This window comes from Pyrgilauda ruficollis, unplaced genomic scaffold (genome assembly GCF_017590135.1).
Source record: "Pyrgilauda ruficollis isolate IOZ18807 unplaced genomic scaffold, ASM1759013v1 scaffold4, whole genome shotgun sequence".
Lineage (NCBI taxonomy): Eukaryota > Metazoa > Chordata > Aves > Passeriformes > Passeridae > Pyrgilauda > Pyrgilauda ruficollis.
The window spans coordinates 18,958,175-18,982,477 of record NW_024525489.1 but is presented as its reverse complement, the minus strand read 5'-3'; the positions used below and the strand labels follow the sequence as shown (position 1 = coordinate 18,982,477).

At 36.9% G+C, this 24,303-nt stretch overlaps 1 protein-coding gene and 1 long non-coding RNA gene across 10 annotated transcripts in view; one reads left to right on the top strand and one right to left on the bottom strand.

Annotated features, from left to right (window-relative positions):
- The window catches only part of QKI (QKI, KH domain containing RNA binding), a 152,202-nt gene that overhangs the window by 22,338 nt on the left and 105,561 nt on the right, over positions 1 to 24,303 (bottom strand). The window lies entirely within an intron of this gene.
- On the top strand, positions 797 to 5,962 carry LOC121358556. The gene is made up of 2 exons (XR_005955903.1): positions 797 to 1,013; positions 5,529 to 5,962. It is a non-coding gene; the product is annotated as an uncharacterized LOC121358556 (long non-coding RNA).

Genomic DNA, 24,303 nt, shown 5'->3' with positions numbered 1-24,303 from the left:
AGAGCAGAGATCCATGAACTAGACCTATGGAGACAGGCAGTGGCCACACTGCCCAGCCATATTGCTGCCAGGCCCAAAAGGAGCATCACTGCAGCTCAGGTAATTCAGAAACCAAGCAATCCACTCACTTGTGTCATAGCTGGGATATCTTATTATGACAGAGCTTCTTGAGCCTTACAGTCTCATGCACGTAAGTCTCAAAATGCTAATTTTCATTATTACCAGGGCTGGAAGAGAAGGCTTTCAACACATTTCTACAAACATAGGTGGTTTCCCCATATAATGCTTCTTTTTCTTTTAAAGTAACTGCTTTGGAAAATGTAACAGATACCCTTCGTTTTCCCTACATTCATAACAAATAGATCCTCATATTTAAGTGATGTCAGTGACTTTCACAGACAGTCTAGCTTCCAGATGTCATGCATTTTGGATCACGTTTTTGCAATCCTGTCACATCCCTATACTTCAGCTGAATTCTCATGAACTGAAGTGAGCCCAGCCCGAGGAAAGGCAGCAGACAGTTTTATGATTTTGGACAAAATGCAGTGAAGTATGGCTTTGGGGACCAGTTCTTTATAAGCTGTCCAGGGCAGTCCTTTCAGGCTCAGAGCAGGAGCAGCAAGTGGGAAGAGAAATTGGTGGTGAAGCAAAACGACAGCCAGATCAGCCAGGAACACAAGGGCCAAAAACCAGTCTCCATCTTCCCCTGCCAACTGCAGCAGGCCTGTCCTAGCAGGCTCATGGAAAGAATGACCAGGGGCCTCAGCAGCATGACAGCAGCAAAGGGCACTTCCCTCCCAAGCACCTCAGCAAGCTCTCCTGCAGAGCTGCCTCCCTGCCTTCTCCACATTGCTGCTGCTTGAATAGCAGCTCTCACCAGCAGCTTTCCTGCCACCCTTGGAGAGAACTCTTCCAGCTACCAAACATTTTGTCCAAGTCCATGCACACTTCTACACATTTGCTTCAAGTAGAGAGAATCCTTCTAAGAACACACTGTATTCTTCAGGATGCAGGTAAGGCAATAAATAATTTTACATGCACTCTAAGCAGACGGGCAGAGGACTTAGCAGTTATGGAAGAACCCTATACTAATGAACAAGAATAAATACTTAAAACTCTTCCTCAAACAGAAAAGTAATTTAAAATTGCCACATAAAATAAACATAACTTTTCTACCACCTGGAAATACACACATTAAATATGAAGACTTTAATTATTCTTTAGACTGCACAGTATATCTGCACAGTATAAGCCCTCTACTATTTACTAATTTAATAGGAATTTTGGTAAAAAGCAACAGCACCACTGAAATATTTTACTGTGATTGATCTTATCCTACTAATCCAGGAGGCAGTGCTGCTCCTCAGGGGTCTGTCACCCTGCCTTCCAGCAGTCCCCAGCTGCTCTACAGCCCAACAGCTGCAGCTTGGAGGCTTGCACTGTGACACAGGCTGGACTCTCAGGCTCTAGAATGCTTTTATCTCCCTGACAAAGAAAAATCTTCCACTGCAATTCACTTGTAGATGAGTAAGTACTCCTAACATACCATGCTCCCGTCAAACAGTCTTTACACATGAATGTCTCCATTCAGAGACAAAAACCTTCCATTCATGATTTATAAACAAAAAAACCTTACAAATATTATACTAAAAATTCCTAGACATACATGTATTAAACAAAAAACCAGATCTCAGGCATCAATATATTGTAAAATATACTACAAAACACACTGGAATTTTTGAAGCTGAAGTATATACGTTTAAAATCCATGTTTGGAAGATTTTTTTCTCGTATCTTAGTTTTTGAAAGTGATGTATCTATAGCAACAATATCCTAGACAAGATTACAGGTGTAAAAGATGTAAAAGACAAAGAAAGAGCTTTTTTTGTAAGACTCTGAATGGGAGTACCTCAACTATTAATCAATTACCTAGTGCAAGAGATTAGATTTTACTTTTGTAAAGGCTTTTGGTTCTGGTAAATTACTCTATTACTCTGTATTAAAGAAAACATCTCATCCTCCCTTTCCCTCAAAAAAATCTGGCAGAGACCTTCAAGTTTCCCATGCCGAGAATGTAAATATTGATAGTTAGAAGTTGCTAGTAAACATATGCAACAGACTTTCTCATCCTTGATTATACACTTCTGAGGGTGATGGAGCAGAAATCCTACACCATAGCTTTGTTTGTTTTGAGGAGAATCGGTCAAAGAGGTCTTTTCTGTCACAGTTTGGCACCTATTCTTATGTTAGAGGAAACTTTCCCAAATGCTTTAACGACAAAGACTTCCAGACCAGCCGTATTTCTCAGAGTCCTGTCCATCAACAATCCCATGGCACAGAACAGGTGGTAAAACTATAGCTCAGATATTTCTCTATTTCCTTTTCAACACTGACACACACTGCTATGGCTATGAGGACAGGCAAAGATAAATTAGCATCATTATTTCTTCTGGGCAACACAGTCTGCTTATCTTCTTCAAAGCAAGCTCTCAGTTCAAATGATATGCAAAGAAGACTTGTGCTGTTTCACTTGACAAATTCATTGGTCATAATGTTAAAGATACACTAGGGGGAAAAGACAGCCCATCTTTTTACACTCCCCACCACCTTATCTGACATATCCCTGTTTAATCATGATACTTGGCTTACCAGTAATACTTTTGGAGAGGCCTGATGCCCTCCCTCCCTTCCTTTCCATTTCTGCACAAAGAAAATACAGATAAAGCACAGAAAATTGGCAGATAGTGTGTTTTACAAGCCAGACTGAAATACAGCATCAGTGGAACTTGCAAGTTTGCTTCACCATATGTCTCCCTAGGTACTAGTTGGTAGCACACTGGGGTGGGGAGAATTTTGCTTGACCTTAACAGGTCAACATTTCTCTAGGCCAGATGTGACAGGCTCATATTTAAATCACAGGGTTTTGGACTTTGAAGGAAAAAAAAGAGAAAAGGTCACCTGGATAGGTTAAATCAGGCCCTCAACAATACTTTATTTTTAGAACTTGCTTTTTGCTTTGCTTTTTTTTTTTTAATTATCATTCCTATTTTCCTTGCACGTCTGTTTTACTGTTTTTAATAAAATCTGTGATAAGAATCTCTATACACCACACTGGAGAGCTTCAGCAATTCATAAAGCTCCAGAACAGGAATACAGCTTTCATGACACACATATACACACACTAAACCCCAAAAAATTCTTAAGGGGAAAAAAAAAAGCTTACAGTACATTCTAAAATGTTTTGAAAAGGCAGAATAATACTGAGATACATTCAGATTTATTTGCTAGCATAGACATCTGCTGATATTTGTATTAAGATTCAAATGAAATACCTATCAATCTAAAGGCATCTGTGCAATCTAAAGCATTAGATCTATTTTTAGCAATGTGCAAGCCCAGCTTAAAAATGTTCAGAGCTGAACACTTCACTGTTGGTATTTCTAGTTTTGGAATGCTAGACATTCAAAATTCCTCCTCACTGGTTAGTTCAATTCTGAAAACAGCAGTTAAACTACAAGCACAGTGAATGAGATAGTACCAGGCAAGCCTCGTACAAATTTCCCACATATGGCTCTACCAGCAACATCCTGAGCTCCATCAGCATCCTAGGAATCTGAAGAGAGCAGAATGCAAACACGACCTATATTATGCAGGTCTTTATTCCAGCTGTAGCCTTTGGAGCAGACTGAACAGTGCCAGAACACTCAGACAGTGTTGACACATTCCACTTTTATCAGAACAAATTATTAACCCATCCTGAGTTTTCAGTAAATTATAAAAACAATTTAACTAATATATGCTACAAAACAACCTATGATCAAGGTGGTTGCTCTAACAGGTACAAATTAGAGGCAGTTGTTAGAAATATATCAATGGAATGATTAATTAAAATATTTCAGTTAAGCGTGGCCTGACCTGTAACATTTATTCTCTCTGTCATCCTTTGAGGTCTCTATTCAAAGTTTGAGTTTATACACTTGAAATAGCTGTAAATTCCCCTGAACTGCAAAGACACCTAACTCAAATATTGAAGTAGGTGGGTACATGGGGGCAAGATGGGACTGGAGATCGCCATTTAAGGGTTTCAAAACTAGTTTTTTGTTGCAAACTCCAGAGATCCAATACTACATAGTTTTCTTTCTAGCTATGCTAATGGTTTACTACATAAACAAAGCCTCTCATTTTCAAAATGGCATTGAGATATGACTGCATGTCTTCATATGGAAAACATGTCCAGTATGTTTTGAGTTTGTTCCCACCCAGAAATAATAATAAAAAAAAAAAATAAAAGAAAAATGACATTTCATATCAAATTTAGTAACCAAGAAAGAATGTGAGGAGTCTCTCTCTTTAGAGCAACAGAAGAAAACTAACTGCTGGTGACAGGGAGCACAAAGACTGTTGCTGTAAATTAGCACATGTCGAAATTTCAAGGGTATCTTCTCTCATGTGTTTCATTAAACACAGGATTCAGGGCTGCACACTACCACATGGGAATTCAAGCTGCAGTAGTAACTTCTAAGACATTTTTATCTTTAGCAGGAGATGTCCTGAAAATGTAACAGTGACTAATTAAAATAAACTACTTTATTACAATATGAACTAAACCCATGAGTTAGGCTTCTCCAGTTGTAAAATGTCAGTATTCAGGGAGCAGTGGTCTTCCAATAGCTTCTTCAACTGTCACACTTACTGCTCTACTCTTATTTTCAACAGAAATCCTGACAGCTAAATGTGATATAAAAAATTTGTTTCTGCATTTCACCTACACTGCCTTTTGCAAAATACTTGCATTAACAGTTTTATTTTCAAAATGACTGTTTTCTGCACACACACAACCTCTAAGGTTGAGGCATGCAATGACTGCTTCATTCAGAACTTCACATTAAGCTACCATCTAGAGAAACAGCATTGTTTTAAACCTAAGATGCCCAAAAATTCGACCAATTTAAGTTTTACATTTCTAATTGAACTAATGAAACAGAATATTGGAAGTTTAAAAGGAGATGCACACTGAGTATATACTTGCACTAATTTTCAACAGCTGCTAAAAAGTGAATGAGTACTAAAAAGTCACAATTATTTCCAACTGCTTACATGCCTACAAGCAGCCCATAGCTGTGTTGAATCTAACACCACATGTGTGTCTCATGTGCATTTTACTGGTACTCCAATACCAATGTTTAAATACTGTTTAAAAATCAAAGTTAGCTCTTCCATCAACACCACAGATGCCTCTCCAGTTTGCGAACTCTCAGAGCTGATGAAGTCCAGAAGAAGGGGGTGATGGTATCCCAGTCTCCTCTTGTATGGCAGCTAAAACCCACTTTCACACAGCTTGAAAATACGGAGAAGTTAAAAAACTAATTGTGTGACTTCTCTTTAGAGCACAAATATGTCAATCATACGACCTTCCGTCGAAGGCTCGGGCGGCTGGAGGCAGCGTGTTGCTAGGGAAAGGCTTCCTCTGCTATTTACTGAGCCTTCTTTTCAGCTTTCAGAGAGCAGCCAACCCTTGTTTTCCACAGACAGCAGCGAGAGCCGGCAGGGAGCGGCACAAAGGGCCTTTGAGGAGCACCTCTTCCCCGGGGAGCCACACCACTGCTGGGCACACCTGACCAGACACAGCCCTACCCTGTGGCTACCGCGGGGCGTGGATGGCCAGCGACCTTGCCTGCTTCCAGGAGGAAAGGCAGAGCCATCCCGGCTGCTGCAGGCTGCCGGAGCTGCACACAGCAGCCACAGGTGTGTGTGTGCTGTGGGGTGTCCATCACTTCAGAGCACCAGGCACCAAAGCACACGTTTGATCACAAACTGACAAAAGGCAGCTTTTTGACGCCTGACAGCCCTGAAAATTTATTCGTGATGTCACTTATGAACTGAGCACGGAAGTTCCACCTATCTGTTTGTGTAATTTTGTTTCTATGTAACAAATTTAGCATTAAAAACATTTTTAAAAGCCTTTTAAGATAGCCTCAATTCACAAAAATACTTCTGACATCTGCAAATATTATGTAAAAATATACATACAACAGATTTTAATTTTTTTTAATCAATTCCTTTAATCTTAGCAACTTCAGTTACAAAAGATTAGAGGATTCTTAGTAAATCATGAAAATCATGCAATATTTCTTGTACCTACTCCAGAATAACAAAAGTGATGACAATTTGACTTTTATTTAAAATGTAGACACGTAATTTTCCAGTACAATCACCTGGAATAATTCAAACAATACACAAGTATTGTTTTAATTATTCGTGATAGTTCTTGGGGGAAAAAAAATGGAACCTGAAGCTGGAGTAAATGCCAAAGAAAATGAAACCAACTTCATTTTTGAAGATATTCACCTTTTGGGCTTTGGGAATTAATCACGTACCTACCTTAAGATCAGTATTTCTCATCCAGATTTTGACAAATAAGAACCACCTATTTTTCATAGTGTATTAATATGGCGTTAGTTTCTTATGATATTCCACTTTGTATGTAAGATTTTTATTCTGCTAGGTTTTAAGACCGGATTACAAATACTTATTACTGAAAATACAGTACATCAGCAGTAACAAAAATTATTTTGTTTTGAAAGTATTCCTAGTGCTTTAAAAAAATACCCCTTACATTCTGAAAAAAGATACCAAATTGCAATAAAAATACCTTTCTGTTATCCACTGATTTGCAAAAGGAATTTGTATTTCAGCAATCAATGCTTATAAGATAGTTGCAGAACTTTCCTAAAACTTGTTGAATTAAAAAAACCCAACCAAACAAAAAAACCCAAAGAACAACAAAAAATCACCCCAAACCAACCCTTCCCTCCCCCACTTTCCACCAAATAAAACCACAGTTTTTATAAAAAGTATTTTTCTGGAAGCTGCAGTAAAACCTACACATTTCCCCCCCCTGCCCAAGGCTATTCAGATGCCATGCATAAATAACAAATTCTTCCAATTTTATATGTGGGCCATGTTTCAGATCTCTCTCACAAGCAAGTATAGGTTATGACAGCTCACATATAGAATTGAGACTGTGGTATACCAAACATCACCTTCTGTTCAGAAGGTACTGGCATCATGAGGTACCTGACTAGAGACTTGCCAAAATAAAGGACTGGTTAACCTATCTGGAAAATCCCTGAATAAATTACTGACCAGAACTCCTTCATCTCCTTTTTTTAATAAAGTCCTACCTTAGCAGAATAAACTATTATATTTTTTTTCTATATAATAATTGAACTTCTATGATAAGACAATTAAGTTCTTTAAGTGTAATCTTCTGTCCTAGAATGAGAGGAGTATGTATCAGGCCTATCTTAAATAATTAATTTGACCATTCTTCCCTGCTGTTCTACACACTAATTTAAAAATCTGCCTCCTCAGCAGACACAGACACTAAAGTAACCATTTAGCAAGACTCACAGTATAAATTTGATCAAATTTCACTGCAAGTTAAAGCCTATACTGGGACAGAAATATTCAAGACCTCTGTGCTTCTCTTTGTTGCTGATCACTGCATGTTTTATAGTGTTGCACCTGAACAGCTTGCTACAGACTCCAGATATTAGACCAAAACTTCATTTAATGGTTTTCCCTTTTTCATTTTTAAGCAGCTGGGTACCTGAACTGTGGCTGAAAAAAACTGCAGCCACTGAGCCATCCTAGATCAATGCTGTCATGTCATGCTCAGGAAACCATTCTTGACAGGACAGTCCTGCAATATTTCTATGCAGCATCTCCCCTGTAGCTTCTAACTAACTAGCTTAAATGCCAGACACATATTGTGGGACCTTTACAGAGAACAAGCAATGTTGGTATTAAAAATATTAATCCACCCTAAAAACACCAAACTGTTCCCATGGTAACTTCATTTCTTCCTATACAATCCCTGTCAGTGCCTTGCCCTTCACTCTCACTCTGTATTGTACTGATGAAAGATTTCCACCTCCTTTCTGAATGATCCTTGAGTCCCATTAAACAAGTAACACTGTCCCATTTCCAGATTTCTGACTCAATTCTGCACATCCTTCTGTTTGAATATTGTTCACACACTCTGGTTCTCTAAACATTTAGTGTTCTAATCCAATTTTTAGGAGAAACTAATTTAGACTTAGATGGTAGAAATATGTGGAGACTGTAGAATTATACTTTTGTATTGTAGTAGACAAGGTGCACAACCATAAGCAAAAGCAGCTTAAAATACATTTTCTACTACAAGACAAATCACCTTAGTGCCTCTTAATCTCCTGAGCCTCAGAATCTCATGAATATTTCAAAATAATACCTAAATTCACACAGTCTCTAATTTTATGGACTATATTCTTACACATAGCACTTTGCAGTAAAAACCTCCCTTAATGTGTATAAAAACTAATAGGAAAAAAAATTTCCAAAACTAGAAAAAGTGTATTTTAAGCTTTCAGTTACATGATGTGGCTGAAAAATTAACTAAACCTAAAAATGATGCAAATTTTTGGACACAGAGTAACTGAAGAATATTCATTGACTCAGCATTAATGGGAAGAGACAAATGAAGTTCTTTTCCTTAAGCCAAGAGAAATAAGGACAACAAAGGCACAAAAGGTGTGAAAAGCAAGGCATATAATTCTGAAGCGGTTCAAATGAATGGACAAAGTAATGGAATTTTGTTTCCAGAATGTGTAAAAGTAAGTTGCTGTGCATCCGCGCATGATTGAGTTCAGAAAGCTAAGACTTTGAAAAACAGAGGATGGAATGGGAATCAATCAGACAGAAAACTTAGGGAGAATAATTTCAGAGGAAACAAGTTCAGACAAGTTTACCTAGCAAATACAACAGTTGATTCCAGAACGTAAAAAATTAAAATGCCATCCTTAAGACTTTTTCCCAGGCTACAAATTAGTTCAGGATGATTAGACTGAGGTTTTACATTGCTGTCAAAGGAGTCAAAAATTATTTTTCAAGATGCAAAAGCCTCTCAACTGGCACTCCTGTGGTCCTTTAAGCCAATTTAGCTGGTGGTGGTCACAGTCCTACTCTTTCCTCACTGCTGCTCTCCTGTATCTATCACTGGAACCAGGACTGAACCATGCCAACCTGCTCATCTGGCAACACTTTTTTTTTTTTTTAACCTGTATATTTTTCTGCCAGGTTACAAAACCGAAAGAGCTCACTGCAGACTCACCAGGAGGGGAGGAGAGACTGATGGGAGCTGACACCTCAGTGTGCCAACTGACTCGGTTCCATGTGGAACTGGGAGTCTCAGTCTTGCTAATTCTGAAGCGCAGCAGTTTCTTTTCTAAGTGGAAACCACCACCTGACAACTAAAAGAATTTTTTTTTCATATTAAAATATTCAATTTAATTTTTCTTATTCCTCATTCTCTTACAATTATTTTTTTATCGTTTTTGCCCATTTTTTCACTTATAATCATTCTCCTTTCTATCTTTCCTCTCTCTTGATGCCAACCTTCAGTGGAGAAACACTATTACAGCTTCTCTTGGCCAACTGTACTGATCAGGCTCCTCCAGGTTACCTTAAAACTATGAAAACTATTCATCCATTTGTAGATTTGCTCATCCAGAGCAATGGCTACAATCTCAACCATCTACCTAGTACTCTAAATACACATATTCATATTTTGCAGAGATCTTTGAAATTCTTTGGTATTTGCAATCCATCTTCTAAAAGCATTGAAAAAAGTAATTTCAAACCTCTAAAAACGTCATCATCCTAAACTGGCAATTCTTACACCTCACACCAGCAACTTTAAATCCATAGCAGTTAAATAGTGCATCCAGTACTTACAAAGCTCCATGTTAAGAAAGTGAAAATAATGCTTCCTGTGATAGTATGAGGACTCTACAAAAACCAATTTCCTTATTGGTATTTTTTCCTTTTTGTGTATTACATTCTTCTATAGAACTATCCCAAGCGAGAGCTGCTGATTTTCTTTAGCCAAGAATTGTATGACTTAGATTATGCATTTTGTTTTCATGTCTCTGCATGCAATGCTAATTTTAGCATAACAGTATATAAACACTTCTGACCTGGAGTTCAGATACCTACAATACACATGCAAAGAACCTGCTGTCAAAAGTTTACAAGTTGGTAAGCGAAAAAATTGCAGAAGGAAACAAACTGTCGGAATCTGAAGATCAAAGGCAAAAGTAACAATGCCCCAGCAGAAGCAGAATTAAATGGAGACTGGATAAAAATACTTTCAAGAGAGGTTATTAGAAAATAGGGAGTGCCCAGAGAAGAAACAGCTGCTATCCCTACTGGTCCAGCAGCATGCACATTTCTTTGATTCTCTGGATTCCTGGACCAGCAGGAGCCAAGAACCCTCAAAATATAACAAATTAAACACAGAGAACAAGTACTTTGCACAGCTTCCCACTTCTTCCCCATTACGGTATTCCCACCTTTTCTGTGTGCATATCCCTGACACTTCCTCTGTGTTCTCTGGTGCTGGGTGAGACATTCAACAAGGTGATAAACCTCTCCAAAAACCCCAGAAAATTTGTGAGTTACTTTTCTAACACTTAGAAAATAAAGTCAGCTCACAGAAAAAATCTGGTATTTTTTTATGATATCCATCCACAAATTAATTAGCCTGCAGCTTCATTCAGGATTGAAACAGAAAGGGGACTTTTGCTTTCATTATGAAACAACAGGCTCATCACAAGTCATGAGAACATACTTTAGCAGAAATCAGATTCAGCTCTAAGTAGGCCCATCTCAGTTTTACCTAAAACCAGACTTTTTTTCTGTATGCCATACTTTCAGATAGTAAAATGATAAGGTTTCTCCTACACTGCTCATGAAGTAAAGGACAGAATATCCTTTAAATGAAATATCCATCTTCAATCAGGTAACTTGCCTGGTGTATGTTTTCATGAACTGTGGAGAAGGATGTTTCTGATGTGACTGATCAATAAGTTTTAGGTTATGAAAATCCTTCATTAAAAAAAATTAAGTGAAATACTACGCAGCAATTCCCACCTTTCGCTTTCAAAGGTATTGCAAAACTAGATTTCTAATGCGTAGCCAGATTCAGTTATCAGTAATTTTTAAATATCCCTATCTCAACATCTGACTAGCCAAAAAATCCCACCAGTTTAAGCTTTTCCTGCATTCTCACTGCCACTTATTTCCACCTCAGTTTTGCAAGTCAAGCAGAGAGAAGAGGAAGAACACACATAATGGGATACAATATAGGTCTCAATCAAGCCCTACAACCTATGGAACTGCAACTTTAAAATGCAGAAAAAATCCCAGAGTGTGAAATCTGAAAACTGTAATACCAATATATACCAATTTATTTTTCAGATTTTTTTTACCTGATTTCTGTAAATAGCATCAATTTGCACAGGTGCTGTAAGGTATTGGAACTAAGGACGTAAATTATTCACTCAGTTCAATCCAGTACCCCAGAGTCCTCTGTAGCATTGCCTTTTCTATACATATTTTTTAATGCTGATAGTATCCTCTAATCATTTAGAAACCCCTCTTGTAATACAGAGTGTAGAAGTTTTCAGTTTCAGTTTCTCAAGCCACTTCATAAACACTTGGATAATATTTTTTATTGTAAATATTTATAAATATTGTATTAAAAAAATTTGCCTTCCAGTAACTCATCTAAGTAGTAAGAAAGTACGGGGGTGAGGATCAAGTCTGATGGAATCAATTCCATGACAGTGTTTCTCAAAGTAACTTTAAATGAACAGCTAAAATCCTGAGTATTAGTAAGAGTAAATGCTGCTCTTGTTCTCTTCTAATTTCTTCGGAGATATTTCTAAAGTTTCACAGACACAGTACCCCGAGGCTACCAAACAGCTTCAGCTGCATCATTAGTAACAGTTCAGGAATTTGTTAGAACTTAGCAGCTGTTCAACCACTGAATCACCAGCACAAATTTACTATTTTCCTTTGCTAATTTACAGGATTCCTGCAAGTGATGTAAGATTATATCAAGGAGTTCTAGCCGTATTTTTATGGCTTTAAACGACAGTTAAAATTACTGCCATTACGGCAGTACTGCTCTCTTTTTAATTAGTTCCACCTCCATATCCTAATACTTACGATGGGTGAAGATTTGAGGTATGTGCTAGAAAGGATCATAAGGCAACATTTAAGCCTTAAGCTATATAACCGATATCAATTATTTTGGGGAAAATACTGCATACTGTTTCAAGTATGACATGTCCTTGAATATACACTTTTAAAGCCAGCATCAAAGTATCCAAGCACGTCTCATCTTCCCTCTTTCTTTAAGTTACCCGACCTAAGCGGCTGGGAGAACATGAACACATGCTTCCAAAACAGCGGCCAGCAGTTCTTCCCCAGCCTGCTACAGCTGACTTCTGGAGCACAGCTGAAGGTTAAACAAGCATAAGTGATGTTCATCACTTGAGGCACTTGTGAAAGCACCAAGTCCATCTTCTCACATTTCAATAGCATCGGTGCTGACAAAGAAGTCAGCGGGTCAAAGCCCAACTCCCTTTAGAGAGAAGGCAGGCAGGCCTGAGCTGGGAAAACATTTACATGTGACCCGAGGAAAAAAACAGTTTGAAGGGCCATAGGACCTTATTTGTTTTCCAAAGAAACCTCAATGCCCTCCCTCCCCTTTCAGAAGCAGATCTGACAAGTGTTGTAATAAATATTACATGTACAGAGGAAAGTTGAAATCAATAGCAGGTTAATGTTTATTGAAACAATACAGAGAACCATTTTTAATAGCATTACTTGAAAATAGATCTAATCTAGCAAAGGAAATTCAATTTATGTTTAGAGCAATCAGATGTTGCTTTTTACTTCGGGGATTTGTTGCAAACTATGTCTCTCAAAATGTGCTTACTGTACTGTGTTTAGCAGAAACAGTTTAGCCTTAATAAGCTGATAGTCTGCAAGGGAGCATGGATCAACTTATTCTCATTAAGAATGTAAGCAGCTTTCTAACAGCCTTCTTTGCTGTTCAGCCCATGCCAGAGAAAGCAGGGATCTCTCCTCTAAACCCCGTAATTTATGAGTTTATTCAAACTCGCCAAATTGCTTTAAGTAAACGCCTCTTATATTTGAAAATTCCCATGGCAACTCATTTAGTTTGGCAGGAAGGCAGACCCAAATTCAATCCTTTTATCCTCCTGCTAAACCATTACAATGGTAATTCTGCTCTGACACTCTGAAGAGACTGCTAATTACTGTACTCGGGTCCCCAGACAGATTCCCCATTCAGATCAGAACGGCTGAGCGCGCAGAGCAGCAGCAACACCTTTGTGCGCAGGAAGGGATGCACTCTCACATCACCGCTTTTTACCAGAGAGGCTCCAACACCGCCAAGACAAAGCATCTCCTATCCACTAAGTCATGCAGAACAAACACCGAGGAAGGCAGAAAGCCAGCGGAATGACAGCGAAGGAGACAACCGAACCACTAACTTCAGTGAGTTGACTACTGAGGATACTTAGTCACCTCTCAAATGAAATTAATTATTCTTGTTATTGCTATTATATACCGCATGTAATAGCCTAAACTACAGCTCAAGGACCTACATAAAATGCTACTGAATATTGTGTCATTATACTCCCTGTGCAAGAGTCCACTGCCTGCCTGTCATGAGAATGTCCCAGTTTTTAAAAAGCCACACAGGCCCCTTTACAGCGATATTTATTTTGAGAAGGGGACGTGCGGATTTTGTAGTAAAGCTTTCCCCTCCCCGTCATTTTTAATCGAGAAAAGTGAAGGAAACTTATGACTGCACCCTTGCTCTTTTGCCCTAGCTGTTCCCTCTTTCACTGAAATGAAAGCAGCAGCTCAGTGCTGAAGAGAATAAACATTTGCTGTCCTCTGGACTAACAGTGTGTTGGAAAAGCCTAAACCCTGGCTTAACTCATTCTACAGCAAATGAAGATGGTGGTCTGTCCCCCCAAAAAATTAATTTTAGTCTGTTTTGGTCATACCACCATTTCTTTTGGAGAAAGGACACCCATAGTAAACATTACAACAACTTTTCTTCCTTTTTCCAAATGAAAACTTAACAGAACTAGTAAAAAAACTGAATGTGCAAAAGTGAGACACATTCTTAGAAAGTTACCCAAAAGGGAAGGAAGGCAACTTTTAAAATGTCAGAGATCAAATAATGCATTTAATTTCAAAACATATAATCTGATTTATCTTTTAATCTGAAGTGAATAGCTAACATCTCATACTTGATTTTCAAAGAATGACTTTAAATTGTGCATTAGTTTGATTCATTAACATTTGAGAAGTTAAGCTTTCACTTGAAAAATTACTGAGATATTCTAAACCAACTGCATATTTGTTTTAAGAACAGATTTAGTTCTAAAATCCTATATGCAATGGCAAACAAGAAACCCAAAGACAATTTAATCACAAAACATTTCTAATGAAATGCAGCCATACTGTTAAAAACATCATTAAAAAGTAGGCTGACTCATCTAACAAAGCAGTTAGATCCATCTGGCCCAATTAGTGAAACAGTCTACAACTTCTACCAACACAAAAAAAAAAAAAACCAAACCAAAAACCAAACCTAAAAAACTGAAACAAAAAAACCCACAACAAAACAAGAACAACTAAACAACCAACACCACCACCACAAAAAAACCCACCAAAACCAAAACACAACAAAAAACCCCAAATAAAACAATCCAAAAAACCCTCTTCTATATTGCTTCATCTGACCTCTATGTGCAATTCATTCAGTGGTTTATAAGGATGCTGGTCAAGTCAGGACTAGTACCAAACAGCAGGCACAAACAATCTAACAATGGACTTTAATCTGAGATGTAAGGAGCATTTGAGATAAAACCATACTGATGTATTAATTATGCCTGTCCGTATATTATACTTGCCAACTCTATTAATTTTTTAATTAAGTGCCTACTGGTGTACTAGATAAGGCCTTCATATGCCTGTAGAACATTCAACACATCTTAGACTGTACATACAGTGTGAATGTATTAGTATATTACATGTGAGACACCACCTATGCATATTAAATGCAGTATGGACCCAAATACTCCATACAAATTCTACAGAGAAATGAGCGCCACTCACTCCTATCCTACCCCAAAAACAGTTCAACATCAAACTTCAATTACAGAAATAGCACTCATCTTCACTTAAATAAGAATTATTACCTGGTGTTATTACTAACTTTTTAATAAGGATAAAGTAACAGTTTTCATTTGGGGGTTTCTGGTAATTTTTTTCAGGTTTAAGACTGTACTGTCCACTTGTATTTGGCAGTTTACAAATAGAAAGAAGCTCCTTTGCCTTACTGTGATGGTAAAAAACCAGACTACCACCCACGCTTCTTTATCTTGCTTTGCCATTTGAAAACAGTTCATCAACCCATCTGGACAGCATCTGAAATCTCTATAGGGTTTCATATTTTGGATTGCAATAAGTTTTTTCCTTTGTTTTTTTGGCTACCCCATGAGCCACCAGAAAACAACAAAGAAATTGGTTTTGCTTTCGTATTGATTATGAAATTATTCAGTAAAAATGTTCAAGTCATCCTTATTACCAACTATACTCCCAGTTTTAAACCTTCTGGAAGCTCCTATTTCAACTGTCTTAAGACACTATTTCAACTGTCTTAAGACACAACATATTGTCAGTCTTACTGGGGAGGGCAGAGGAGAGGGTGTCTCAAGAATAAGAAAACTCAACTGGTTTATCTAAAGACAACCAGCAACTAACACAGCAGAAGTTTTTGTGCAAGTCAATACATAAAACTGTTGAGTCTGAGATCTGGATACTAACTACAGAGGCCTAAGTGACAGACTGGTTCATACACAATTTTACTAGTTCTCTTCCCAAAACATCTTCCAGAGAAGGCTGCAGGACTCAGCAAGGATTCAGAAATACCAGCTGCTATGCTTTGCTGAAAGCAATGTATTTTAAACAAGGCAACACAGAACAAATATTGTGGAAAGGTGGTGAGGAGTTTACCAAAGCAGTTTTGGAAGTAGTTTCCTATACTTCCAAAAGCAAGTGTGGATAGATTGATGAAACAAAGAACTGTTCTGGAGTAAGGTCATCACTACTGAGATGAGAAGCAATTTCACTTGCATCAGATCCTTCAGGATTTCAAGAGTCTCTCAAAGCAGAATGATACTCTGGTTTTAACACATTTTTCTCCCTTTTGCGGAACTTGCATCTACAAAAAAAAGGACAGGAGAACCATGCTCTGACTAGCACTCTAAGATGCTGAACTTCAGGTATCAAGAGAAACTAAGAGCTCTGTACTGTGCTAAGTACTTCTCATAGGAAGCAGAACTGAGACTTAAATCATCATCAGATCTATTTATACTTCTGAATCAATGAACACTGACATAAGTGAAGACACCGACACATGTACCAACCTCCCTTTTCCAAGAAACTACGTGGAAAAACTCTTAAACCCTGCTTTCTAGATGGTGCCTTTTTTGGTCTCTCTTAAATCTGGGTTACGTGGCAGACAGGACAGATACTGTTCTCTGCTATAAATGCAACACATCCACATGCTTTTGAAAAGAAGAAACTTTAATCACTAGAAACACAAAAAGAATCCTGATAAAGTTATGGGAGTATAGACATAAGCCTAAGGTCAAAGCCAGAAAAAGAACTGGTCTAATTAGTCAGACATCTAAAGGATGCCACAACAGTAAAGTGAGACAGTAACTGTATAACCACTTAAAAGATAAACTGGAAAAAAAAATCCCCCAGAATCCACACTAAACCCTTGTTTCTAAGCTTTTAACTATAATATTTATTTATTTAGATTGGTAACTGTAATATTTACTTGTTTAGATTGGTAACTGTAATATTTACTGTCTAATTAGTCAGACATCTAAAGGATGCCACAACAGTAAAGTGAGACAGTAACTGTATAACCACTTAAAAGATAAACTGGAAAAAAAAATCCCCCAGAATCCACACTAAACCCTTGTTTCTAAGCTTTTAACTATAATATTTATTTATTTAGATTGGTAACTGTAATATTTACTTGTTTAGATTGGTAACATATGCTATTAATACTAATATTTTAGAGCAATATGGACATGTTTAATTTCTGTAAATACAACTATCAAACTATTTTTTCCCCTGAAATTACTTTTTTTAAAATCTTAAGTAACAGGCTGATATACTGAAGAAAAACCTGCATTTTTCTACTCTTTACATAAGCTTGCCTAGAAATAAAAGCTGTTTGGAGAAGCCAAAATGTCACAGGTTTATTGCTCTTATGCCAGTTAAGGTTCCCTGCTAATAAATGGTTTTAATTAAAGAGGATTCCACTTGGACATTTCTCTGAAAGAAATTAAAGTAAAAAGTAAAGCTTGTTAAAAAAAAAACAAAAAAAAAACAAAAAAAAAACCCAGAGTGATTGATATGAATAACTAAAAAGAAGCAGTTTTCTTTTTCTCCTCATGATTCTACTACACACACTTCCATCAGAAAGAGTTTGCTGAATCTAGAAAGAGAAGCCATGCCTTAAATTACAGGTGCATTACATAAAATGACATGGAATCATACATCTAATTTCCTAAGTTCCCCTGAACCTTAATATTCAGCTGAAAGCCTATGTGTGATTCAGATTTTAAGAAAATGGGCTAAACTGAAATAAATAAACCAGCACTGAAGTATGTTAGGGATTATATCTCAACTACATCATGACAGATGTTGTCTTAGCAAAGATTTCTAGTTTCCAAGCCAATTTGAGACTTCTGGTAAAAATCAATTCCCAGATTTCAAACATAAACCACAGATACACACAATTGTGCATCTTTCAAGTTCTTGGAAATAACCTAGAGTAAGATTTTTATAAGAGTCTTTACATTTCAGATGTACAAAGCACTACTAATCTTAATGGGATCTTGTTACTGAAGCCACATAGGATCTTTTAAAAAAATCCTACAGACAGTAGTGAAAGAAAGTATTATTAAGAAACTACTAACATCTGTATGTTGAAATGCTACAGATTACTTTTAAATGCTGTAAAATATATAGAATATAAAGCATGACATAATAACAATAAATTGTGCTATTTGTCAGCTTTAGTGTCGTACACGCTCCACTTTATTTTCCAAGCACTGCAGAATGATTTACATGGAGACAAGCGATGATATTTTCTCATATGATACTGGTAGAGTTCCTTTAAGGCTGTCCAGGTAAGTAGGACTTCTATTTGATTCTGCACAACTGCTAATCTTCCCTTTTACTTTGTAAGGAAGGCAAGACATATAATTTAATGCCTAGTTTACCTGCAGCACAAAGGCAACATATATAAAATATTAAAAAGTTCCTCCATAAAAATATTTTGGCAATTCACAGAATTTAGGTTTATGCAACACACACCAGAAAATTATTTTGAATTTATTCTAAACTGCAATCAATGAAACTACTTATTAGCACAACTTTTTAATGAACACCAAGAACCTTCAGAGTCTCCCCTGGAATCTCCAATCCTACAGGATATTAAACACTTTGCTCATTCTTCTGTCTCCAAGAACCACCTCTAAAACTACAGACAGCTACAAAACAAAGAGCATTCCAGTAATGACCTCTCACATATTTATTGTTAAGTGAACACTTACCTCTCAGAGTATTTAAAAAAACAGTAGGGTGCTCTAACCACATTTTACAGATGAAAAAGTCAAGGTTTATTTAAAGTACCCTTGCTATCATAGGAGAAAACAAGTGTTTCTATGACCTGACTTATTTTAAAACTCTGATTTTTTTGTTTTTATCTTTCTTGAATCTGATTGACCTTTGTATCATTAAAAGTAAGAGATTTCCCTAAAGCTGTCCTCGCTGCTGAGTAATAAAGTATCTCTTTGAAGAGTTCTCCACCCTCCACTAGGAGAGGAGTTGATATTGGAAGGATCGCTAAGTCCCCGACCACAGCCCAGCCACCTTCTTTGGAAACTAACCAGTAATTTCAGAAATGACTACTGAAAGGCAAATACAGGCTTTGCTCTTGCGGGCATTGAGAAAAAACAGTGTTCTTCCCAACACTGTATCAATAGCCTATCTGCTCCAAATGCCAGGACACCATTAACTGACAAATCAGACTAGCACAGTATTACCATATTTACTACAGTGGGTTTAAACCAGGAGAAATCCAGACGCACCTCTTAGCTCCCTTGGTCTTTCTGAACTTATCTTCCAAGATAAAACAAGTGATTCTACTCCTGCAAACAACTTTTCTGCACAATACGTGAAGATTTTATTATTCAAAACATCTGATGTCTGTTGACAGTAATGATTTTGACTGTTAATTCTAACAAACTAAATAAGCAAGCTCTATTTTAAAACTCTGGAACTTTCCTTTAAGAAGCTACAGATCTTCTTATTAAAAACTAAACCTCAGAATAGCAGACAGAAAAATAAGGCCACCTGCTACCCAACACAGCCAAAAGGCTGAGCAAGGAACTGGAATTGCCCACTTCCATCACCACATCACTCAAGTACCCATGTGTACATTTGACAAATCCCCACTCCACCTTCTAGTTCCGTTTCACCTGATGTGTCATTTGCTTGCTTCAGTCCAACTGTTTCAGTATAGTTGCTACAGCTGCTAAGAAAGGATAGTCTAAGTCAAAATCCTGTTTTCAAACTAGGACACAAGTCACAGAATGACAGAATCATAAAGATTCTAAGATGAGGGCACAGCAATGCAGGCAATTACATAACTGAAAATTACTCTTCATGAAAACTGCTTCAAATGATCATAAGACAGCCAACTCCAAATGGTGTATTTGGGGCTTTGATTTTTTCAAAAAGGATTTGTAATGTAATGTACCATTTTGGAGGCTGTAGCAAAGTATCTATCAAAGGCTAGAATTATTTATTTATAAATAAAGCAGCTGAAATTCTTAGTATCTACAGCTGTGTTTGGTCAAATAGAAAACCTCACATCTTCCACTCCATTTATAAAAAGCTGCAATATCAAAGGACTGGATATAATACTAGACACCTCTGAATTTGTTAATTTGTTAGTGTTGAAATTTCATTCTATCCAGTATTTCCAAATGATTCGGAATATAAAACACATTTCACTTTACAATGAATGTTCAAAGTGATGAACATAATTTACTACAGACACAGACGTTATGAAAACACTAAAAATTAGCTAATAATGCCAATGCTGAAAATATAGAAGGCAGTGCTGTTTTCATTAAGCTATCCTTATTATTAAAGTAAGTTTGAAAATAAGGAAGAGCTTTCAAAATTCTTATTGAAATACAGAAAAACAAAAAAAATTATAAAACCCATACAATTTCCAACAACACACAAGAAATATAATATACTTCTTGATGGAATCTTAAATGCTTTTCTGTATTAACTATTTTCCAAGCAATGTGACTTTCCAGTAAGATCTCATCTAATCACTTTCCAGGACGGTTTACCACTCTACAATTTAATATAAAGTGTGTTACAAATGGCCTAGTCCAAAATCATATAAGCTATTTAACATAATCAGCTCCAATCTCTTATATTATGCTCATTTATGTTTATCCTGCTAACAGTATCTATAACACTCCTGTATTAAAGTCTTAGCCAATAAACAATTTATGAAAGAAAAAGAAACCATAGTACTCCTCCCACTGAAAGCACAGGTATTTCTGTACTGTTTGAAAATAGAAACACTTAAGTTTTCTATTGAATAGTAGGCCAAAAATTCTTGGCACTTTTCCACAGGTTAGAATTTTCTGTCTGATGTCAAAATAGAACAATGTAGAGCAATCAGATGACTGCAAATCACCAGTCAGCATTACATCACAGATGTCTGTATGACAAACATATATTGTATAATTAGAAATCTAGATTTCAAAACTAACACTGGAAACAAAGAATGCTTTAAATGGCTGGAAAAGGGAAATATTTACTGGTTACTTTACTACTGTTTCACACACAAAAATCTTTGCAATTGCTAAATGGTTCCAGCAACCACTCCAAGGTGACTCATACATGAAGAGATCTGATCTCCTTAACATAGTCTCGTTAGTGATAAGTGTTAAAATGTGTTAGAAGTCTGGGGTAACAAGTTCCTACTCTTCATACTACATCTCTCCAGGAAGCACAATTCTACAATTACCACTTCTTTCACTTACGTATAAAGTTGAGATTTCAAAAAAGAAAAGTCAATCAACCAAAGCCCAACTGTAACTAGAAATGAAGGATTTGCCATCATCTTCATTAACACGGCCCGAGAAGGAGAATCGTAGCTTGATCATCTGCTTTTTGAGTAAGTGGAGAAATGCTTTAACAATATTTTATACAGAGATCCCAACTTACATGTTCTGCTCCAGGACCATCCAGAGAAAAAGAACAGAAGTATGGAAGAAGAAATAAAAAGAAGAAACAATGACTAGAAGAAGCACTGGGAAAATAGCCAAGACTAAAGGAAGCAAATTATAAAAATGGAATGAAAAATTAAAAAGAAGTTACAGGTACCACAAAAATTACCAGAATAGGTCAATACCGTTTTTTTCTTCCACAACTATGTCTACCAAAAAACCTAACAGATGAGGCACATTTCTGGAAGACAGACAAAACTCATGCAGAATCCAATTAGATCTCCTAATCTAAGCATAATCCCACTTTGGAAGGGCACGGCCCTACTGAGTTTCAGGCAACAGAGTGTTTTTGTTTCTCTTTGAGAAGAGATTATTTTCTAAGTTTCCCAAGGTCTTTTCCAAAAACTTGACCTACCATTTCCCAAGTTAGACATTTTTAACACTTTAAATAAACAAAGGCAGAGAGTGGTGAAGAAGAGAAAGGGGAAAAGAGATGACATTCAACAGTAACTGTATGTAGGCACAATTTCCTTGGGTTCTAGAAGCCATCAAAGATGTCCAGAAGAAGATTCAGAGTAAACACCTGGATTAAGGTGCTTAGAAATAACTGCTGGGGAAACTTCTTTCTCCCATTAGTATAAGAAAAGCCTAAGTGGAGAAGAATCCCTATGAACTGTAACCTAAATTATGAGCTATAAAACACGACCTATTTACATAGTTATATTTGATCATGACTTAGTGTCCAAATTTGTAAAACAATCAACTGAAACATGTGAGGGCACAGATCATCATAACTTTGCACTTACCATTTAATTATTTGTCAACTTTCTGAAAATGAAAATTGAAAACAAACTTATAATCATTATATAAACAGCACAATTTATATCTCTTTTCAAAATTATTCTCATAATGGAATAACAGAATGATTGACCTTGGAAGGGACCTCAAGGGACAATCTAATGCTCACCCCAGAGCAGGTTCCAGGTGGGTTTTGAATACCTCCAGAGAAGGAGACTACATAACCTCTCTGGGAAGTCTATTCCAGTGCTCTGTCACCCTGAACAATATTCTGATGAACAATTCTGATTTTCTCCTTTGTACTAAGACAATAATTTCAGTAGAGTTGACAAATGTAACAGAATTTAAATTAGATTTACCTCAATTCAGCTGAAAATCATCAAGACATGTTGTAGTAAATATGGTCTCAAAAAACATTTCCATTCAGCAAATATTATTTTGGTGGTAACACACCACTGGTCTACAGAGTTTCCACCACGGTAGACGGTGATGGACAGAGCTACTTTTCACTTGCAGCTGGCCCAAAATAATTTTGTTAATACCAATGCAAACACAAAAATTGAACATGTCAAGTACAATATGTAAACATTTCCTATGTGAATTGGTGTAAGAAGTTCTTGTTCTCATTTTTAAAACTCAGACTTGCATGACAGACTACACATACTGGCCAGCGCAACACACAAAAAGGAACACTTAAAATCCTTTATTGTTTTTCACTGCCATAATCAGAAGTTCACTGTAGCAGGATATTTTACTCTCATGCTATTTGCAGGTGAACATAATCACTTGCAGCTCTACAGAAATTTATTTAAGGTTGGTCTGCTGCAGTACCATTTTTCCCTATCAGCCTGTTCTCATGCCATCAATTCTGTCAGTGCTAAACCAGGCCTGACTCTGTAGGAAGTCATTCAGTGAGGTCCAGCTCTCCACCAAATGGACTTGCCACACCCTCAGAGGCAGGCCAGGGCTTTCTGATGCAAAACAGGAAGCAGGAATAGCAAATCATGAAGGAATGGCAGGACTGCAGCAGCCCTCAGTTCAAACAGCCATGGAAACATTAAGCCTGCTTCATGCTACTAAAAATAATGCACTATCACCTCTCCCCCACATCAAAAAGTTTACCACGTTATCCAGTAATCGCTGCCAAGACATTTGGTTGCTTCGCTGCCCTTGGTGCAGAGCTTCCTGTCTGATCATTCACCCTGAGAGACTTGTATGGGAACTGACAAAACAGGCACAACGTAGGCATTCCCTAGAATGCTCTTAAGGACAGCAGCATCCTTTTTCTGCTACTGTATCAGTTATTAAATTCATTACTTGAACTGAATAAGCAGCAAACAATGGATTGCACAGCATGACCAACATTTCAACAGGGGAACTAGGCAAATCGGCACTATATTCTCACTTGTGAAAGCAAAAATGTAAAACCAACACACCATGCAGGAATGAATTAGAAAGAGCTATTCAAGACAGCCAAACTTGCATGCAGAATTTATTGTGGCGTCTTAGATGGCTAATAAAAAAATGAAATCTTCTCCTAATATCTTTCAAATGTCAAGCTTTTGCTAGTCTTAATTAAAGAGCAACAAACTATGTTCAGCATTACTACATTAATTACGTTTTTTTTTTTTAACTAAGGCTAAAGCATGGTTAAACATTTGTAAATTAATTTTTTTTCTCTGTATTTTGCAATGGAATTCACAGCACACAAAGTTCCCAGGGTAAAAATTAAGACATCCTTCAGTTTGCCCTAAGTAGCTGAAAATAAACTGTAAGGAAAATTTACAACCACACCTATAAGGAAAGTATTAGAAATTCACAAAATTAATGAACAAGCCCCACCTCATCACATTTGCTGAAAGCAGTCTTTTAGAAAGACATGCTTTTAGCTTATTCAACTGAAAAACAAACCACTCTACCAATACTATTGCCCCTTCACAATATTCTCTCCTGTTGTATAAAGAAAATGTGTTGTAGATAGGTGTGACTAATACCAGAAATACTATCAAAATAACATCTCTGGTAACAGGGACTAAACAGAAGGAGGACAGTTAGTGAATGAGTACATACCAAGCACCACTACAAAAAATGTTTCAATTCCTAAAAATCATGCCATACACAGAACATTTACTTTCCTATACAGCTAAATTTAAAGACATTCAAGACTGAAAAGTCTAAAATCATTATTACAGGCAAGATCCAAATGTAGGAGCAAAATGAAACA